The sequence below is a fragment of the Anarhichas minor genome, unplaced genomic scaffold (genome assembly GCF_050575085.1).
Source record: "Anarhichas minor isolate MPS153535 unplaced genomic scaffold, ASM5057508v1 ptg000027l, whole genome shotgun sequence".
Lineage (NCBI taxonomy): Eukaryota > Metazoa > Chordata > Actinopteri > Perciformes > Anarhichadidae > Anarhichas > Anarhichas minor.
This window is the reverse complement of record NW_027466473.1, coordinates 150,065-164,803: the sequence shown is the minus strand read 5'-3', so window position 1 is coordinate 164,803 and position 14,739 is coordinate 150,065. Positions and strand designations below refer to the sequence as shown.

Below are 14,739 nucleotides of genomic sequence, written 5' to 3'. Positions count from 1 at the left end.
AGACTGATCCATTTGGATTGGTGTTTGGTTGTCCACAAGGCATTTGAGGAGTGCACCGTTCCCGGCAATGCTGCAATACCGGGTCAATGCGTGGAGTGAACGGAGCAAGCCCCTTTTTCATCTCCCGATGCTAAAAATCTGCTTAATACATTATCCTCATATAGAGGACATATCAGATATTAAACTGATAAGAACAGATACTACACTTGATCTTAGCCAAAAGACCGAGAAGCGATGAGCCCCAACTGTTTGCTTCCTGAGTCACCCTCCTGACACGTTTCACCCTGTTCCAAATCTGAAGCCACACCCATTCCCACATCTTAAAGAGGGCAATATTCTCCATAGTACTATTTCCTCCCCTCCAATCAAAAGTACAACCACTTGATATTCTTTTCAACAAAACAATCAGGGGAGAGCGCGAACGCAGTCCCCCACTACCAGAAATTATGCAGTCGAGATTCCCACATTTGGGGAATTTGCAGTGGTCAGAACAACCGGATTGCAATGGCTGGGCCTCGCCCTGGGTGAACCACCTTCTTGATCATGGTATCTCCCCTGCCAGGTAAGTATGAGTTGGAAGAGACAGAGACAGGGGCGGCATTCCCAGATGCAGTACTCCGGATGACGGTTCCCAGATGGCATAATCCCAGAGTGCAGTCCTTTAGCATTAAGCTCAGGCTGGGAGCACAGCGATGTTCCACGAGGGGCGTCAGTAAGGAATAAACAAGGCCTTTGTTTGACACAAGCCCCAGCCTTGAAGACAGACAGCGAATGAGATCCTCGTCGTTCATTAAAGTGTGAAGCTAATCAACAGACTGATCCATTTGGATTGGTGTTTGGTTGTCCACAAGGCATTTGAGGAGTGCACCGTTCCCGGCAATGCTGCAATACCGGGTCAATGCGTGGAGTGAACGGAGCAAGCCCCTTCTTCATCTCCCGATGCTAAAAATCTGCTTAATACGTTATCCTCATATAGAGGACATATCAGATATTAAACTGATAAGAACAGATTTTTTTTTTTTTTTTTTTTTTAATCAAAATTCTGTACACAAATCATACAATTTCAAACATACAAACTTCACATGTTTTGCATCATGCAACTTAATTCTATTTCACAGTTACATGTCAGTAACCAGCATTTGTCAATACACAAAAAAAACAAACAAACACAAAATACACTTATGCAAAGTCTTCAGGATTTACCATCCCCACCCAAAAAAACCCATTGTGCATCTTAAATAAAGATTCCTATTGCTGGTTCCCACTACCCTAAAGGTATACATTCTCTTTATCCATCTCGTCAGCCCAGGAAAACGGCACTGCGTTTGGCGACGTTGTTGGTCTGTTAAGCCCCTCATAAGCGTCCTCCCCTAAGGGGGACGACAGCATGAGCAGGCCTGGGGGAAGATCGAAGCTCAGGCCTAAACCGTCTGTTAGTATGGCAGCTGCTTCTCCCAATGACTGCTCACCCATCTCCCCTCCCACCTCTTGACCCGTATCCCCATCCTTCTGCTCCTGGGCCCCTCCTTCCTCCACTTTATCAGCGGCTCTCTTATGCTGACCTGTTCCCCCTCCCCTCCCCCCCTCAATCCCACCCTTGTTGGTCTGTCCCCCCTTTGACTTTTTGCTCCGTACCCCCTCCCCACTCTCTCCAAGCTCTGTCGAGAGTCCTGTTCCGAATGCCTGCGACCCTTTCCGTGCCCCTTGCTTTGATTTGGAGGGAGCAGGATCGGAAGTGAGGACAGGAAACTCGTCCATAATGTCTGTGGATGCCTTAGCCATTCCGTCTGTTCCGGCGGTGCCCTCATCCCGGGGCGCTGCCTCCCCTTTACTCCCCAACGCGTCAGCTCCGGAGCCCTCCTGTACCGTCCTCTCCCCGTCATTCTGTGTGGCTCCCCTACTCGGCTCGCCAGCCTCAGTCGGTTTGGCAGCCTCCGCAAAAGTTTTCTTGCGGCCAGGACAACCTCGGTACAGGTGGTCAGTTCCACCGCATCCATGGCACGTCCTTGGCTCTGTGCAGTCCTTGGCGGAATGCCCTGCTTGCCCACAGAAACGGCATCTTGTTTCCCCACAGCCTGCCTCTGAATGTCCTGACTGTCTGCACTTCCTGCAGAAAGCAGGTTGCCGTGGGTAAAATAGATACCCACGATCTCCACCAAGGCTGAAGAAGGCAGGTGGATGTTTCAGGCCTCCTGGACCTTCTGCGTCATGATACAGCAGTACCTGGAACTGGCGCCGTCCAGTCCAAAACCCCAGGGTGTCCTTTATATGCCTTGCAGCCGTCACCACCTCTCCATACTGCCCCAGGAATGCAGCTAGTGCTGAGTCATTAACAAAGGGGTTGTACATATGCACAGTTATTGTTCTGAAATTAGGTCTGTCCAGGTTCAGTACTCTGTAGCCGGCTAGCGGCCTTACCCCTGCCTCTGCTCGGCAAATTTCAGCCACACTCCGGTAGATCTCCTCGGTCCTCAGTGTAACGTCGAACGCCTTCTCCTGCTGGTTCCACTGGATGCAGTGCACCTCCTCCACCTTCAGTTGTAGCTGCCCAATTATGACTTGCCTGCCAAAGAACTCTCTGGACTGCAGTTTGTAGTCTTCCGTGGTTGCCTGGAATCGTAGCGTGTGTCTCAGCCCGACCCTTGGGATCGACTGCTCTTTTTGGCCCCTTGCGGCCATTGCTGTCTCGTTGTTAGCTCTCTCTGTGCTGTATTTTTCCGCAACACCACTTGATCTTAGCCAAAAGGCCGAGAAGCGATGAGCCCCAACTGTTTGCTTCCTGAGTCACCCTCCTGACACGTTTCACCCTTGTCATGGTGCAGTTCTTTCCAAGGGACATAGCAGTGGCTGCTGCTTTGGCACACATCCAAGCACTCCATGGTCAAGCACCGTGGTCTCGTTAAGGACAGCTTTCTTTCTTTTCACAACTGTACAAGGCTCAGCCAAATGGCAAAGCCTGCTAAAAATAGGTTGAACTCATTGGTATTCCTCTCCACGGAAGTCTTTAGTAAAAGGCGAAAGACTTGTGCGTTATGAAGAGAAACCAAAGTAAGTACAGCAACATTGTCAAGAACAGCCAAAGTCCCTAGTTGCCCAAGTCAAAACGCTCATGGTAAGCCTGAGTTCACGTGCCCTGTTCCAAATCTGAAGCCACACCCATTCCCACATCTTAAAGAGGGCAATATTCTCCATAGTACTATTTCCTCCCCTCCAATCAAAAGTACAAATCACTTGATATTCTTTTCAACAAAACAATCAGGGGAGAGCGCGAACGCAGTCCCCCACTACCAGAAATGATGCAGTCGAGATTCCCACATTTGGGGAATTCGCAGTGGTCAGAACAACCGGAGTGCAATGGCTGGGCCTCGCCCTGGGTGAACCACCTTCTTGATCATGGTATCTCCCCTGCCAGGTAAGTATGAGTTGGAAGAGACAGAGACAGGGGCGGCATTCCCAGATGCAGTACTCCGGATGACGGTTCCCAGATGGCATAATCCCAGAGTGCAGCCCTTTAGCATTAAGCTCAGGCTGGGAGCACAGCGATGTTCCACGAGGGGCGTCAGTAAGGAATAAACAAGGCCTTTGTTTGACACAAGCCCCAGCCTTGAAGACAGACAGCGAATGAGATCCTCGTCGTTCATTAAAGTGTGAAGCTAATCAACAGACTGATCCATTTGGATTGGTGTTTGGTTGTCCACAAGGCATTTGAGGAGTGCACCGTTCCCGGCAATGCTGCAATACCGGGTCAATGCGTGGAGTGAACGGAGCAAGCCCCTTTTTCATCTCCCGATGCTAAAAATCTGCTTAATACGTTATCCTCATATAGAGGACATATCAGATATTAAACTGATAAGAACAGATTTTTTTTTTTTTTTTTTTTTATTATCAAAATTCTGTACACAAATCATACAATTTCAAACATACAAACTTCACATGTTTTGCATCATGCAACTTAATTATATTTCACAGTTACATGTCAGTAACCAGCATTTGTCAATACACAAAAAAAACACAAAATACACTTATGCAATGTCTTCAGGATTCACCATCCCCACCCAAAACCTCCTTTCCACCTTTCCAAGGCAGCATGCTTCCCCCACTTCCTGATGTCCCGTTCAATCCTCCCCTTTATATCTAATTCCACTCTCTTTAACACCCCCTCCAAGCGACTTTCCCTGTTTTTTCCCACCAGGTCTTGCCTAGCCACCCACAAACTCCTCTTAACCAGGCTTATAATTAGCCACGTAAGGAAATGTTTACTCCCCAAACCTCCCCCTTCTACCACCCTAGTCCATGTCAATTTAAACCCTAACCCTAACCCTAACCCAGCTCTACTCCACACAATACTAGCAAAGGGACAGTCCCACATGACATGCCTGACAGTTTCTTCCCCCATACAGCCTTCCCTCGGGCACACAGGGGATCTTGCTAAACTATGCCGGTACATTACATCTCGCACTGGCAGACATTTGTGAAGGCATAGCCAATTGAGATCTTTGAGACCATTGTCCAGCCCCCGTGGCTGTATCCCCTTCCAAATACTCTTCGGGATCCCAACCACTGCCGGTGCGATCACTCTCTGTCTGACAACTTTATAAAGGAATTTGTGGTTCAGTCTGACACTGGTTTCTGAGGCCTCGGGATGGGCCCGCAGCCACCTGGCTGCGTACTGGTAATGCCATGGCTGTTGCTCCACCCGGGGCCCTAAATTGTTCCAGACCAACACGCGCCTGGCCTGATAGGAAAATTAGAGCCGCAGGAAGTGTCCTGATGGGTGTACGACTGGAGTTGACATCTCCCTCCACAAAAAAGAAACAAATATGCAGTCTAGCTTCAACGGGAGGTGTGGGACATCTCTTCCCCCTGCTTCAATCCCTGCCAGCATGCGGGCCCTCGCCACATACTCATATCTCCCTCCCCACAAGAAAGTGAACACGAGGCGCATAATAGGTCTCCTCATACTGACTGGCATTGGGTATATGTATGCCAAGTACACAAGAGATGGCATAATATCTACCTTCAGAACCAGTACTTTCCCTATCAAAGTCAGGCCCCTGCTCTTCCAGAGAGCAAACTTCTTCTGGACTGCCATAAAGCGCCTAGTCCAGTTGGCCGTGGCACTATGGGCTGTCTCAAAGCTGACCCCTAGTACCTTCAGCGGTCCCGTGCAGAGCGTCAGCCCCCCTGGTACCTCCGTCCTTTCTTTCCAGCGCCCAAAGAACTTCACAGAAGACTTGGCACAATTAAGTTTAGCACTAGCCACCTTACCAAAGCTCTGGAAAATTTCCAAGGCTCGAAGAAGGCATGTGTCGGTGTCCAGCAGCAGTGTGGTGTCATCTGCGTACTGAGACAGTTTAACTCGTAAGCCCCCACTGCCAGGTAGCAGGAAACCTCTCACACCCGGATCAGCCCGAATGGCTGCCGCCAGGGGCTCCATGTAAAGGATGTAAAGCAGTGGTGAAAGCGGACACCCCTGTCTTACCCCTGAGTGCAAACTAAAAATGTCTCCTAGGTGGCCGTTAACTGAAACCATGCTCCCTACACCTGTGTACAATATGCGTAACCATCCCATAAAAGCCTGACTGAAGCCTAACCTCTGCAAAACTCTAAACATAAAACCCCAATGAACCCTGTCAAACGCTTTTGCCTGGTCGAGACCAACCACCATCAGTGGCAGGTGCCGGTCTTCCGCCCACGCGACAGCGTCCCGAATGAGCTGTAGATTCCATCTCACTGAGCGCCCCGCTACCCCACATGTTTGGTCCACATGGACCACATGAGGAAGTGCTATGCCTAGACGATCCGCTAGGACCTTTGCCAGGAGTTTGTAGTCAACACACAGCATGGTCAGTGGTCGCCAGTTCCCTAGGTCGGCACGATCCCCCTTCTTATAAAGAAGTGAGATAACTCCGGTGGCCGCAGAACCTCCCATTGTACCTGTGCGGAGTATTGCGGACAACACCTCCAACACTACCGGCCCAAGTACATCCCAGAACTTGAGATAAAACTCTGCTGGGAGCCCATCGATGCCAGGCACCTTCCGCCTCTTCATTCTCTGGAGGGCCCACTCAATCTCTATTAGGGTGAGCGGGGCCTCCAAAGCCTGTACTATATCCTTCGGCACCCGCTGGGTCAGAAAATCCAGGAATACCTCTCCTCCTCCTACCTCTATGTCTTTCTCCCTAAACCTTGTGCGATAGTAGTCCGTGGCAGCCTGCACCATCTCTACCCCTTCTGACACCACCCTGCCCTGCTTGTCCATTAACCCGGTCACTACCTGTTTTGCCCTATCAGCCCGTACTGAGCTGAAGAAAGCAGCGGAACACGTCTCGAACTCCTCACGGAATGTTTCACGTGATCGCAACAGGTATGCCCTGGCCTTACCCTCATATACGTCCCTAAGCTGTGCTTTAAGGGAGTCACAAGCCTGCTGATTTATAATGCCGCCCCAGTTTCCCCCGGCGTACTCACGTTCGAGAAGGTGCTGAAGGCGAAACACCTCCCTCCTCGCCATACTCGCCTTCCTTTTACAATACTTTAAACAAAAAAATTGTATCCGCTTTTTAGCAACCTCCCACCACTCAATTACTCCGGAACACAATGACCTTAGTCCTTCCAGGCCTTTGAAAAATGAACGGAAATGTTGGTTGAAAACCTCCTCCTCCAGGATGCTGACGTTAAGGTGCCAGTACCCAGTTCCAAACACTGGCACATCTGAGTGCACTTCCAATAGCAGCCCGTCATGATCTGAGAAGAACACAGGGAGCAGTCTGCCTGCCAATAGCCTGAAAGACTTGGAAAGAAAAACATAATCCAAACATTTAACGATGCCCCTAGAGTTGCGCCATGTGGGACCTGTTACCTGTGGCCTGACCTCCCTCGCCCCATCTACCAGGCCATGTTTAGCCATGAGGTTGGAAATAAACCCATCGCTGGTATCTCCCCCCTTGCCCAACTCAACATTAAAATCACCCCCTATCACTACCTGCCTACTGGTGGCCAGGTGCGGCTCCAATTGACCAGCCATCTCTTGCCTTTCTGTTGGAGTTTGTGCTCCATAGACCACAATAACCCTAAGCTTGACTGTCCCCCATGTGATGTCTGCGCCCATTATCCTCCCCTGGACAATAACAAAGGAAGACTCCACCTTGATCTCTTGAAACCCAAATAAAATCCCAACCCCAGTAGAGTGGACCCCCCCTACGCTCCAAACTGAGTCCCCTTTTGTCCACTCCCTCGAAAAAATCCCCACGTCCCCCCCATCCCGTAAATGTACCTCCTGCAAAAAACAAAAGGCAACCTGGTGCGACTCCACAAAATTAAAAACAACCCTTCTTTTAACTGGGTCCCTCATTCCCCTTGCGTTTATAGTGAGAACCTTAAAAAAACCCATTGTGCATCTTAAATAAAGATTCCTATTGCTGGTTCCCACTACCCTAAAGGTATACATTCTCTTTATCCATCTCGTCAGCCCAGGAAAACGGCACTGCGTTTGGCGACGTTGTTGGTCTGTTAAGCCCCTCATAAGCGTCCTCCCCTAAGGGGGACGACAGCATGAGCAGGCCTGGGGGAAGATCGAAGCTCAGGCCTAAACCGTCTGTTAGTATGGCAGCTGCTTCTCCCAATGACTGCTCACCCATCTCCCCTCCCACCTCTTGACCCGTATCCCCATCCTTCTGCTCCTGGGCCCCTCCTTCCTCCACTTTATCAGCGGCTCTCTTATGCTGACCTGTTCCCCCTCCCCTCCCCCCCTCAATCCCACCCTTGTTGGTCTGTCCCCCCTTTGACTTTTTGCTCCGTACCCCCTCCCCACTCTCTCCAAGCTCTGTCGAGAGTCCTGTTCCGAATGCCTGCGACCCTTTCCGTGCCCCTTGCTTTGATTTGGAGGGAGCAGGATCGGAAGTGAGGACAGGAAACTCGTCCATAATGTCTGTGGATGCCTTAGCCATTCCGTCTGTTCCGGCGGTGCCCTCATCCCGGGGCGCTGCCTCCCCTTTACTCCCCAACGCGTCAGCTCCGGAGCCCTCCTGTACCGTCCTCTCCCCGTCATTCTGTGTGGCTCCCCTACTCGGCTCGCCAGCCTCAGTCGGTTTGGCAGCCTCCGCAAAAGTTTTCTTGCGGCCAGGACAACCTCGGTACAGGTGGTCAGTTCCACCGCATCCATGGCACGTCCTTGGCTCTGTGCAGTCCTTGGCGGAATGCCCTGCTTGCCCACAGAAACGGCATCTTGTTTCCCCACAGCCTGCCTCTGAATGTCCTGACTGTCTGCACTTCCTGCAGAAAGCAGGTTGCCGTGGGTAAAATAGATACCCACGATCTCCACCAAGGCTGAAGAAGGCAGGTGGATGTTTCAGGCCTCCTGGACCTTCTGCGTCATGATACAGCAGTACCTGGAACTGGCGCCGTCCAGTCCAAAACCCCAGGGTGTCCTTTATATGCCTTGCAGCCGTCACCACCTCTCCATACTGCCCCAGGAATGCAGCTAGTGCTGAGTCATTAACAAAGGGGTTGTACATATGCACAGTTATTGTTCTGAAATTAGGTCTGTCCAGGTTCAGTACTCTGTAGCCGGCTAGCGGCCTTACCCCTGCCTCTGCTCGGCAAATTTCAGCCACACTCCGGTAGATCTCCTCGGTCCTCAGTGTAACGTCGAACGCCTTCTCCTGCTGGTTCCACTGGATGCAGTGCACCTCCTCCACCTTCAGTTGTAGCTGCCCAATTATGACTTGCCTGCCAAAGAACTCTCTGGACTGCAGTTTGTAGTCTTCCGTGGTTGCCTGGAATCGTAGCGTGTGTCTCAGCCCGACCCTTGGGATCGACTGCTCTTTTTGGCCCCTTGCGGCCATTGCTGTCTCGTTGTTAGCTCTCTCTGTGCTGTATTTTTCCGCAACACCACTTGATCTTAGCCAAAAGGCCGAGAAGCGATGAGCCCCAACTGTTTGCTTCCTGAGTCACCCTCCTGACACGTTTCACCCTTGTCATGGTGCAGTTCTTTCCAAGGGACATAGCAGTGGCTGCTGCTTTGGCACACATCCAAGCACTCCATGGTCAAGCACCGTGGTCTCGTTAAGGACAGCTTTCTTTCTTTTCACAACTGTACAAGGCTCAGCCAAATGGCAAAGCCTGCTAAAAATAGGTTGAACTCATTGGTATTCCTCTCCACGGAAGTCTCTAGTAAAAGGCGAAAGACTTGTGCGCTATGAAGAGAAACCAAAGTAAGTACAGCAACATTGTCAAGAACAGCCAAAGTCCCTAGTTGCCCAAGTCAAAATGCTCATGGTAAGCCTGAGTTCACGTGCCCTGTTCCAAATCTGAAGCCACACCCATTCCCACATCTTAAAGAGGGCAATATTCTCCATAGTACTATTTCCTCCCCTCCAGTCAAAAGTACAAATCACTTGATATTCTTTTCAACAAAACAATCAGGGGAGAGCGCGAACGCAGTCCCCCACTACCAGAAATTATGCAGTCGAGATTCCCACATTTGGGGAATTCGCAGTGGTCAGAACAACTGGAGTGCAATGGCTGGGCCTCGCCCTGGGTGAACCACCTTCTTGATCATGGTATCTCCCCTGCCAGGTAAGTATGAGTTGGAAGAGACAGAGACAGGGGCGGCATTCCCAGATGCAGTACTCCGGATGACGGTTCCCAGATGGCATAATCCCAGAGTGCAGCCCTTTAGCATTAAGCTCAGGCTGGGAGCACAGCGATGTTCCACGAGGGGCGTCAGTAAGGAATAAACAAGGCCTTTGTTTGACACAAGCCCCAGCCTTGAAGACAGACAGCGAATGAGATCCTCGTCGTTCATAAAAGTGTGAAGCTAATCAACAGACTGATCCATTTGGATTGGTGTTTGGTTGTCCACAAGGCATTTGAGGAGTGCACCGTTCCCGGCAATGCTGCAATACCGGGTCAATGCGTGGAGTGAACGGAGCAAGCCCCTTCTTCATCTCCCGATGCTAAAAATCTGCTTAATACGTTATCCTCATATAGAGGACATATCAGATATTAAACTGATAAGAACAGATTTTTTTTTTTTTTTTTTTTTATTATCAAAATTCTGTACACAAATCATACAATTTCAAACATACAAACTTCACATGTTTTGCATCATGCAACTTAATTATATTTCACAGTTACATGTCAGTAACCAGCATTTGTCAATACACAAAAAAACACAAAATACACTTATGCAATGTCTTCAGGATTCACCATCCCCACCCAAAACCTCCTTTCCACCTTTCCAAGGCAGCATGCTTCCCCCACTTCCTGATGTCCCGTTCAATCCTCCCCTTTATATCTAATTCCACTCTCTTTAACACCCCCTCCAAGCGACTTTCCCTGTTTTTTCCCACCAGGTCTTGCCTAGCCACCCACAAACTCCTCTTAACCAGGCTTATAATTAGCCACGTAAGGAAATGTTTACTCCCCAAACCTCCCCCTTCTACCACCCTAGTCCATGTCAATTTAAACCCAGGGTCTAACCTCCCCAGCCATGTCGCTGCTCTACTCCACACAATACTAGCAAAGGGACAGTCCCACATGACATGCCTGACAGTTTCTTCCCCCATACAGCCTTCCCTCGGGCACACAGGGGATCTTGCTAAACTATGCCGGTACATTACATCTCGCACTGGCAGACATTTGTGAAGGCATAGCCAATTGAGATCTTTGAGACCATTGTCCAGCCCCCGTGGCTGTATCCCCTTCCAAATACTCTTCGGGATCCCAACCACTGCCGGTGCGATCACTCTCTGTCTGACAACTTTATAAAGGAATTTGTGGTTCAGTCTGACACTGGTTTCTGAGGCCTCGGGATGGGCCCGCAGCCACCTGGCTGCGTACTGGTAATGCCATGGCTGTTGCTCCACCCGGGGCCCTAAATTGTTCCAGACCAACACGCGCCTGGCCTGATAGGAAAAATAGAGCCGCAGGAAGTGTCCTGATGGGTGTACGACTGGAGTTGACATCTCCCTCCACAAAAAAGAAACAAATATGCAGTCTAGCTTCAACGGGAGGTGTGGGACATCTCTTCCCCCTGCTTCAATCCCTGCCAGCATGCGGGCCCTCGCCACATACTCATATCTCCCTCCCCACAAGAAAGTGAACACGAGGCGCATAATAGGTCTCCTCATACTGACTGGCATTGGGTATATGTATGCCAAGTACACAAGAGATGGCATAATATCTACCTTCAGAACCAGTACTTTCCCTATCAAAGTCAGGCCCCTGCTCTTCCAGAGAGCAAACTTCTTCTGGACTGCCATAAAGCGCCTAGTCCAGTTGGCCGTGGCACTATGGGCTGTCTCAAAGCTGACCCCTAGTACCTTCAGCGGTCCCGTGCAGAGCGTCAGCCCCCCTGGTACCTCCGTCCTTTCTTTCCAGCGCCCAAAGAACTTCACAGAAGACTTGGCACAATTAAGTTTAGCACTAGCCACCTTACCAAAGCTCTGGAAAATTTCCAAGGCTCGAAGAAGGCATGTGTCGGTGTCCAGCAGCAGTGTGGTGTCATCTGCGTACTGAGACAGTTTAACTCGTAAGCCCCCACTGCCAGGTAGCAGGAAACCTCTCACACCCGGATCAGCCCGAATGGCTGCCGCCAGGGGCTCCATGTAAAGGATGTAAAGCAGTGGTGAAAGCGGACACCCCTGTCTTACCCCTGAGTGCAAACTAAAAATGTCTCCTAGGTGGCCGTTAACTGAAACCATGCTCCCTACACCTGTGTACAATATGCGTAACCATCCCATAAAAGCCTGACTGAAGCCTAACCTCTGCAAAACTCTAAACATAAAACCCCAATGAACCCTGTCAAACGCTTTTGCCTGGTCGAGACCAACCACCATCAGTGGCAGGTGCCGGTCTTCCGCCCACGCGACAGCGTCCCGAATGAGCTGTAGATTCCATCTCACTGAGCGCCCCGCTACCCCACATGTTTGGTCCACATGGACCACATGAGGAAGTGCTATGCCTAGACGATCCGCTAGGACCTTTGCCAGGAGTTTGTAGTCAACACACAGCATGGTCAGTGGTCGCCAGTTCCCTAGGTCGGCACGATCCCCCTTCTTATAAAGAAGTGAGATAACTCCGGTGGCCGCAGAACCTCCCATTGTACCTGTGCGGAGTATTGCGGACAACACCTCCAACACTACCGGCCCAAGTACATCCCAGAACTTGAGATAAAACTCTGCTGGGAGCCCATCGATGCCAGGCACCTTCCGCCTCTTCATTCTCTGGAGGGCCCACTCAATCTCTATTAGGGTGAGCGGGGCCTCCAAAGCCTGTACTATATCCTTCGGCACCCGCTGGGTCAGAAAATCCAGGAATACCTCTCCTCCTCCTACCTCTATGTCTTTCTCCCTAAACCTTGTGCGATAGTAGTCCGTGGCAGCCTGCACCATCTCTACCCCTTCTGACACCACCCTGCCCTGCTTGTCCATTAACCCGGTCACTACCTGTTTTGCCCTATCAGCCCGTACTGAGCTGAAGAAAGCAGCGGAACACGTCTCGAACTCCTCACGGAATGTTTCACGTGATCGCAACAGGTATGCCCTGGCCTTACCCTCATATACGTCCCTAAGCTGTGCTTTAAGGGAGTCACAAGCCTGCTGATTTATAATGCCGCCCCAGTTTCCCCCGGCGTACTCACGTTCGAGAAGGTGCTGAAGGCGAAACACCTCCCTCCTCGCCATACTCGCCTTCCTTTTACAATACTTTAAACAAAAAAATTGTATCCGCTTTTTAGCAACCTCCCACCACTCAATTACTCCGGAACACAATGACCTTAGTCCTTCCAGGCCTTTGAAAAATGAACGGAAATGTTGGTTGAAAACCTCCTCCTCCAGGATGCTGACGTTAAGGTGCCAGTACCCAGTTCCAAACACTGGCACATCTGAGTGCACTTCCAATAGCAGCCCGTCATGATCTGAGAAGAACACAGGGAGCAGTCTGCCTGCCAATAGCCTGAAAGACTTGGAAAGAAAAACATAATCCAAACATTTAACGATGCCCCTAGAGTTGCGCCATGTGGGACCTGTTACCTGTGGCCTGACCTCCCTCGCCCCATCTACCAGGCCATGTTTAGCCATGAGGTTGGAAATAAACCCATCGCTGGTATCTCCCCCCTTGCCCAACTCAACATTAAAATCACCCCCTATCACTACCTGCCTACTGGTGGCCAGGTGCGGCTCCAATTGACCAGCCATCTCTTGCCTTTCTGTTGGAGTTTGTGCTCCATAGACCACAATAACCCTAAGCTTGACTGTCCCCCATGTGATGTCTGCGCCCATTATCCTCCCCTGGACAATAACAAAGGAAGACTCCACCTTGATCTCTTGAAACCCAAATAAAATCCCAACCCCAGTAGAGTGGACCCCCCCTACGCTCCAAACTGAGTCCCCTTTTGTCCACTCCCTCGAAAAAATCCCCACGTCCCCCCCATCCCGTAAATGTACCTCCTGCAAAAAACAAAAGGCAACCTGGTGCGACTCCACAAAATTAAAAACAACCCTTCTTTTAACTGGGTCCCTCATTCCCCTTGCGTTTATAGTGAGAACCTTAAAAAAACCCATTGTGCATCTTAAATAAAGATTCCTATTGCTGGTTCCCACTACCCTAAAGGTATACATTCTCTTTATCCATCTCGTCAGCCCAGGAAAACGGCACTGCGTTTGGCGACGTTGTTGGTCTGTTAAGCCCCTCATAAGCGTCCTCCCCTAAGGGGGACGACAGCATGAGCAGGCCTGGGGGAAGATCGAAGCTCAGGCCTAAACCGTCTGTTAGTATGGCAGCTGCTTCTCCCAATGACTGCTCACCCATCTCCCCTCCCACCTCTTGACCCGTATCCCCATCCTTCTGCTCCTGGGCCCCTCCTTCCTCCACTTTATCAGCGGCTCTCTTATGCTGACCTGTTCCCCCTCCCCTCCCCCCCTCATTCCCACCCTTGTTGGTCTGTCCCCCCTTTGACTTTTTGCTCCGTACCCCCTCCCCACTCTCTCCAAGCTCTGTCGAGAGTCCTGTTCCGAATGCCTGCGACCCTTTCCGTGCCCCTTGCTTTGATTTGGAGGGAGCAGGATCGGAAGTGAGGACAGGAAACTCGTCCATAATGTCTGTGGATGCCTTGGCCATTCCGTCTGTTCCGGCGGTGCCCTCATCCCGGGGCGCTGCCTCCCCTTTACTCCCCAACGCGTCAGCTCCGGAGCCCTCCTGTACCGTCCTCTCCCCGTCATTCTGTGTGGCTCCCCTACTCGGCTCGCCAGCCTCAGTCGGTTTGGCAGCCTCCGCAAAAGTTTTCTTGCGGCCAGGACAACCTCGGTACAGGTGGTCAGTTCCACCGCATCCATGGCACGTCCTTGGCTCTGTGCAGTCCTTGGCGGAATGCCCTGCTTGCCCACAGAAACGGCATCTTGTTTCCCCACAGCCTGCCTCTGAATGTCCTGACTGTCTGCACTTCCTGCAGAAAGCAGGTTGCCGTGGGTAAAATAGATACCCACGATCTCCACCAAGGCTGAAGAAGGCAGGTGGATGTTTCAGGCCTCCTGGACCTTCTGCGTCATGATACAGCAGTACCTGGAACTGGCGCCGTCCAGTCCAAAACCCCAGGGTGTCCTTTATATGCCTTGCAGCCGTCACCACCTCTCCATACTGCCCCAGGAATGCAGCTAGTGCTGAGTCATTAACAAAGGGGTTGTACATATGCACAGTTATTGTTCTGAAATTAGGTCTGTCCAGGTTCAGTACTCT

At 50.9% G+C, this 14,739-nt stretch overlaps 9 non-coding genes across 9 annotated transcripts; all 9 read right to left on the bottom strand.

Annotated features, from left to right (window-relative positions):
- Positions 1–45: 45 nt before the first annotated feature.
- On the bottom strand, positions 46–236 carry LOC142961315 (U2 spliceosomal RNA). The gene has a single exon (XR_012956758.1). It is a non-coding gene; the product is annotated as a U2 spliceosomal RNA (small nuclear RNA).
- Positions 237–406: 170 nt separating this feature from the next.
- On the bottom strand, positions 407–570 carry LOC142961231 (U1 spliceosomal RNA). The gene has a single exon (XR_012956683.1). It is a non-coding gene; the product is annotated as a U1 spliceosomal RNA (small nuclear RNA).
- Positions 571–857: 287 nt separating this feature from the next.
- LOC142961330 (U2 spliceosomal RNA) lies at positions 858–1,046 on the bottom strand. Its single transcript, XR_012956766.1, has one exon. It is a non-coding gene; the product is annotated as a U2 spliceosomal RNA (small nuclear RNA).
- A 1,889-nt stretch (positions 1,047–2,935) lies between these two features.
- Positions 2,936–3,052, bottom strand: LOC142961377 (U5 spliceosomal RNA). The gene has a single exon (XR_012956793.1). It is a non-coding gene; the product is annotated as a U5 spliceosomal RNA (small nuclear RNA).
- Positions 3,053–3,256: 204 nt separating this feature from the next.
- Positions 3,257–3,420, bottom strand: LOC142961176 (U1 spliceosomal RNA). Its single transcript, XR_012956633.1, has one exon. It is a non-coding gene; the product is annotated as a U1 spliceosomal RNA (small nuclear RNA).
- Positions 3,421–3,707: 287 nt separating this feature from the next.
- Positions 3,708–3,897, bottom strand: LOC142961329 (U2 spliceosomal RNA). The gene has a single exon (XR_012956765.1). It is a non-coding gene; the product is annotated as a U2 spliceosomal RNA (small nuclear RNA).
- A 5,205-nt stretch (positions 3,898–9,102) lies between these two features.
- LOC142961445 (U5 spliceosomal RNA) lies at positions 9,103–9,219 on the bottom strand. The gene has a single exon (XR_012956854.1). It is a non-coding gene; the product is annotated as a U5 spliceosomal RNA (small nuclear RNA).
- Positions 9,220–9,423: 204 nt separating this feature from the next.
- LOC142961225 (U1 spliceosomal RNA) lies at positions 9,424–9,587 on the bottom strand. Its single transcript, XR_012956677.1, has one exon. It is a non-coding gene; the product is annotated as a U1 spliceosomal RNA (small nuclear RNA).
- A 287-nt stretch (positions 9,588–9,874) lies between these two features.
- On the bottom strand, positions 9,875–10,064 carry LOC142961336 (U2 spliceosomal RNA). Its single transcript, XR_012956769.1, has one exon. It is a non-coding gene; the product is annotated as a U2 spliceosomal RNA (small nuclear RNA).
- Between the last annotated feature and the right edge of the window lie 4,675 nt (positions 10,065–14,739).